The sequence below is a fragment of the Pocillopora damicornis genome, chromosome 3 (genome assembly GCF_964200805.1).
Source record: "Pocillopora damicornis chromosome 3, jaPocDami1.2, whole genome shotgun sequence".
In the NCBI taxonomy this organism is placed as follows: domain Eukaryota; kingdom Metazoa; phylum Cnidaria; class Anthozoa; order Scleractinia; family Pocilloporidae; genus Pocillopora; species Pocillopora damicornis.
Genome location: NC_142672.1, coordinates 9,357,493 through 9,363,983, shown reverse-complemented (window position 1 = coordinate 9,363,983; position 6,491 = coordinate 9,357,493).

Genomic DNA, 6,491 nt, shown 5'->3' with positions numbered 1-6,491 from the left:
ATTATCCTTAGTACCATGACTAACACGATAATTCTCAAAATCAACACAATACATATAAGACGATCATTAAGAAAGAGATATGCGTTCAAAGTTGGTCAAACAGGCAGCTCTCACGCTCCTGCTCCGGATTTCGGTACTTTGCAAATGCCTTTGACACAACAGGATGGTTGGTCCATTGGTTTTCTTCCGGCTCAAACGAGAAGAAAACCAATGGCCCATACCTCTCATGGTGCAAGAGAAAATACAATTAAACATAATAACTTGCCTGTTGAGTTAGCTGTGTTCATAAATGGGACTGTTGTCGCGGATCGTGGTGTTTGTGTCAATGGCACCTTAAACAAACAGAATTTCTTAAATTAACGAAATGAATTAAACCCCCTGCAACTCAGTGGAGTTATGAATCTTGTAATTCAAGGACTGATTCCAAGACACTGGTAAAAAGCACCAGTATGACCGTATAAATGGCGACACTGCCTTTAATGGGATACTGTTAGTTTGCCTATTTACATGGAAAACTCATTATTGAACACATGTAAGAAATCACAATGGTAGGTTCACTGCGTGCATCATCATTTAAAAGATCACTTACAGTCTGGCCATTTTTAGAGTTGTTGCTGATGCTGGTGGACGACGGATGACCTGAAATGAAAACGAATTTGTGCTTTACATGCGAGCTTCAAGTATGAAACGAATTCGGAGAGTTTAGTAACAACCAGAGAAGATATAAGAATTGAACAAAAATTCGTCTTCGTGTACCTTGTAGAGATGAAGGAGTTCCTCTTGCAGGTGACACCGGGTTGGAGACGGGCTGATTTTAAAATATGAAAATAGTGTTGAAAAATTCCCTTTTGATTCGAAACCAAATAACGTTTCCTTAAATTATACCACAGCAGCCACTGAAAACAAATGTCAGACTTGGGCAACAAAAACCTGGAACCCAGTCAATTGCTGTCTATTATTGATTTAAGATCCACCATTGGTTTTTACTCTGATGAAATTGTTCCCGGTTTTATGGTCTTGCTGACGAAACAAAACAGTGGTCTACTCATACCCGATTTTGTATTTTTTTTTCTTAAAATTCAAAAATATCCACTAAAATTTACTCAGGACCCCCTTTCCAACCAAGAGTAACATGCAGTGAAGGTGTTGCGTTAAGAAGGACCACTGCATTATATTTGAACTGAGTTAAAAGTAAACGGATAGTAATGGGAGTGCTAGATGATAATCTTACATAGACTATCTTTTTATTTTTCCCTTGTATTCTTCTCTCATTTAATGAAATTCCCAGTATAAAAGCACACTTGAATATGATAGCAGAATTCACTTACATGCAACCAAGGAATTTTTGTGTCCATATCTTGTTCCCGTTGCGTCGTCGTTTCCACTGCTTTTTCTAAAGAACGATCAAGTTCCAAAGAGTTAACACAATCTCCACGAAAGAAGACGCAAGCGACTAATTTTGACGATTCATTCTAAAATAATTATTTGATAGGAAAATGTCAACCACCTTTCTACAATTCGGCTGCAAGAAGCTGAACTCACCTGAGAGTTAAACAATTGGTAAACATTAGTTTTAACTATCACATAGTTTTACCACGGGATTAGAGAAATGCGTCTCTTCGCAACTAAATTATCCTTAGTACCATAACTAACACGATAATTCTCAAAATCAATACAATACATGTAAGACAATCATTAAGGAAGGGATAGGTGTTTAAAGTTGGTAAAACAGGCAGCTCTCACGCTCCTGCACCGGATTTCGGTACTTTGCAAATGCCTTTGACACAACAGAGTGGTTGGAGAAAAACCCGATCAGTGATTTTATTTGCACTTCGGCCTATATGACATTCAGATGTTATTCATAAAGTTTCTTCCCTCAATTGGACTCTCACAGTCGCCGATAATCCAATTTCCTTTCCATTATTCCATTATCTTATGGCATTTTTGGCAAAGAAATAATAAAACAGGATCATATGTTTTGTAATTTTTCACTTTTAATATTTGTATCAAATAAGAAGAAAATCAATGGACTTTTTATAGTGCAAGAGAAAATACAGATTAAACATGTTGACTTGCCTGTTGAGTTAGTTGTGTTCATAGATGTGCCTGTTGTCGCAGATTGTGGTGCTTGTGTCAATGACACCTTAAACAAACAGAATTTTCAATTAAATGAATTAAACCCCTGCAGCCCAGTGGAGTTATGAATCTTGTAATTCAAGGTCTGATTCCAAAACATCGGTAAAAAGCACCGGCTTGACCGCATAAATGGCGTCTCTGCTCTAAAAGGGGATACTGTAATTTTGCCTATTTACAAGGAAAACTCATTACTAAACACATGTGACAAAATAAATGGTATAACAGAAAGTAACGAAAACGTTATGATTGTTTTATATATCGTGTGTACCTCGTCCTCCAGGATTAAATACAAGGCCGAGCCGCCTTGTACTTCCTTTTTAATCGTTCGTCCATCCCAAACACGGTGTTCACCATTAAAATTATATTGATTATTATCCTGTCCTTTTCGTGTTGCACACGAAAACCTAAATAATAATAAGCAAAAAATAAAGGGGTTTGGTCTGCATACTCGCAAAAGTGATTCTTCAAATTTCGCACTTCCATTCTTTCATGCGCTAGTTTACTAATGAATACAACTGGTCTTGAAGCAACATCGTTACCATATTACGTTATAACGTACTTACTGCACTTACCTTTTATTTGACAAGATAGGGGAGAACTGGTTTTCAAGCAAGATTCTCACATCATCATCTTTCATGTTTTCAAAAAATGTCACTTTACTCTGGTACTGTAGTTTTTTCCTCAATGCTTTTATTTCTAACAGAGTTAGTGTAGTTGCTTCCTTTTTGGTAAGTAGATAAACATTTTTTCGGAATTCTCCCATACCTAAATAAGAAGCGTTGGATAAGATGCCGTACACATTCTTGAATTTTTTTTTTTTAGAATAATGAAATGCACCTAGTTCAGCTGACAAGACTGAGTACAACTCTCAATTTTGTCTCAGTTCTATAGGCATATCTCCTTTTAAAGATTTTATGAATTTGTCATTCTCAACAGATCACAGCCTAACTGCTTTTGCTGTTTTGTTAAGCCAACAATGAAGTCTCCTCGGCTTTTACTCGTAGATGTGCAGAAAGTAGGAACCGTAATGCAATATCTATATATTGCTATCAAAATTACCATAAAACAATGTTTCCTTTACAGCAGTAGTGTAAATAATATAGCAAAATGAATAAAGCTACGGAGACATCAATTTTTAAATTTCATCATCTTGAATACTAATCCACCAGCTAACCGACGTCTTTTTAGTGGGCAGAAGCCCAATTTTGTTCCTTGGAATCGCAATTTAATCACTGTTTATTCTAACTCTATTCTGCATATTTTATCCACACGCGAGTTAATTACAGCATCACTTTGATTTTTTCGTTTTTTCCACTTTCAGTGTGAAACATCTTTGGTGTCACTGATCGTGATGAATATTAATTTATTGGTATGCTTTCCAAAGACACGAGCAGGTCATTCGATTCCCTACATCACCCCTCCATTCAGCTAAAGTAGAGGCTTATGGTTTTACACGAGACGTATAAAACTCCTTAACTCAACCTCTATAGACTGCATCAAATAGGTTCTAACTGAGTATAATAGAGAGATTCTGAGAAAGGGTGTCAAGGAAATCTCTTGGACAAGTTGTTATGCAACATTTTCCAGAGTGATTAAACTTACGACATTAAGACGAACCTTCTACAAAAAATATGTATGCAGATGATCACCAACTCAATGATAAGGGAGGTAATCTAGTAGATGTGCAAACTAATCTGACAGTATGTGCCGAACTTCCTTAACAAGAACTGTGATAAGTGTGGGACTTAAAAAAAATTCCATTTTTATTTCAAATATATCTTACAGTGTCCCCATTTTGTGTTTTTGATGTTGTTTTGATAAAGAGATATAAACATTAAAATAAATTAAAAATTAAAAATTAAATAGCACTGTTCGAAATTTCTTTTCCGTATATAGAGCAGATTACGTCAAAAGAGGAAAGGGAAAGGTCTAAACTTCCATTTGTCCTGTCCCAGCTTTCCTCGTATTATTAGTTTCAATTCTGTTCCAAATGTATTGAAATGAATTCGATATATTATGACGTTTTGATTTTTGATTAGCAGTGCTACAGCTCGTTTCGAAGTACTTTTTCTATTCCAGTTATAGGCCCCCTCGAATATAACTCCTCCGTTTATAAACACTTCTAAAACCCCTTCCGAAGTTATAGAAGCCCAGGGCTTATAAGCAGAAGATTACAGTATATGTAGCTCTTAAAAAGAGGACCAATGATCTAAGCTGATGGGTTGGTTCCCTCGATGACCGGTGTAACACGTTAATTGTCTAAATATAAAAATTTCATGGAGGTGTCATTTGCATTTCCATCGCATCTGGTCAGTATGTTAGAGTTGGAAAATCAGGGGGGTGCAGAGAGAAGTAGAGTAAACTTAGAGGCTAGCTGGCAACACCTGTAGACTATCTGCCGAAAGTATTTTCATCCTGTACCTCGTTTGAGTTGAAGGCTTACATAGTGCTTCTCATGAATGCGACCAACCACAAGTGGATTGATGTTGACAACACCAGGATCATACGGACTGATCATGACTTCACGGCCAAGACTGCTGATCACACGAATATGAGTCTTGTAGCAGTTTGCTGCAGCATGGAGGATCTCTTGATCACCCAAGGTGCCGTCTTTCTCCATACTTCCCAGATAATCAGACCCTAATGGACATAATTGGGGCTTTGGAGGAGAAAAATAAGCAAATTAATCAATAGACTTAAAATGGCTATCAGCCAGTGGAACTTAGTGAGTTCATTAGTAGTCAGCACACTAATATAGCAAAAAGACAAAAGACAAGAGTTTTGCAACGGGGTTCAGAGTATATCATGAGCGTTGTTTTGTCTCAAAAGATCCCATAAATATCTTGGCGAGGTTTGCGAGTAAGTTTAAATCATTCTAATTAAGTTAAGTAACAATGATCGCCCGAGCAAGGTTCTTACCCGGTTGGGAAAGTTTTCGAGGAACAGAACTAATTCCTGCCTTATTTCTTCGTGTGAGATTTTGATTCCTTTCACCCGTCGCAGTTGTTGTGAAAGTATATCGAGCACGCCCTCTCTAGATGCCGAATTGCTACAAATGTCAAATCCTCTGTCCGCAGCAGTTTTCTGCAGGTCCAACAACAGTTTACTCTCCATGTGCGTTCCTTGTTTAGAATTTAGTTGTTGCAGATCATGAATGATGTTCGTAGCTGGAAGAAAAAATGAAAAGCCTCTTATCAAAAAACGATGTGAACGTTCTCTACTTGAGCTTTGCCGTAATTGTTCTCCTCAGAATAATGATCCCAATGATCCTCTGAAATATTGTTTTCACGGTCATGACATTTAATATTTATTTTATGGTATGCTGGGCTCTGAATATTTCGTTGTGTCTTCTTCTATTACGCCAGTTTCAGACGGTATTTTCTACTATGAAAGTCATACACGGTAAAATTAATGACGATAAAAGTGGAATCTACACTGCTGAGCAATGTAATACCTACGTGCTGATCACCATCATTTTGCACAACATGGAATAGGTCTACATCTGATGATTGGTGATGATGTTGGGTTACGCCGACCCGCAACTGGCCAAAAGCATATGCTAGTCAGCATAAAGAAAACAAACCGAATGTATGTTTTAATTCAGTGATTTCGTTAAATTGCTCGAACTACAAAGGATTCGAGAACGAAGAGGAGGTAAGTCGTGTTTTATCTGGGTTTTCTCTTATGCTAAGGCCCAGAAAATTCAAACCTTTTTTTTAACCACTCATTGTTTGATACTAGCTCCAGTTTATAATTCAAATCATCTTTCGGTAAAACAATAACTTTGGCATTACATTGCCAGAAATCAAAGACATTTCGAGCCCGCTAACAATTATCAGCAGTATATCGTATTACACTCCGGAACAATAGAATATCAAGAGAACTCAGTATGGCGGCGATCACGGCTCGATCTGCAAAGAAGAGTGTTTCGTACCATGACTTATACAATTTGAGCACCGCAGATCTTCTATTTGATGAAAAGAAAAAGAAAAGAAGGCCTGCAAGTAAATCTTTGGGATTTTTCGAGGCAGAGCGATGACATGATGTCAGAATTTTGATTTGCTTTTTAAAATTTAATTTTCGCGCTAAGACTACTGAATTTGCATTCAATGCCTGGCATATTTTTATTCCGAAAAGGGCCGAGAACTAATTTATTTCCCTGCAAGAACATAAACAAATATGGCCGACGATTCGAAGATCAGCGTTGCTCGTGTTTAACTATTTCAGTCATAGTTTTCAACATGGCGTCTCGTCACTTACTCAACATGGAAAATCAGGGATATTCTGGCGCGTTGGGAACTTTTTTGATGGGAGGAAATGGCAATTTTACAGGATATTTGGACGCTTCGAACTCT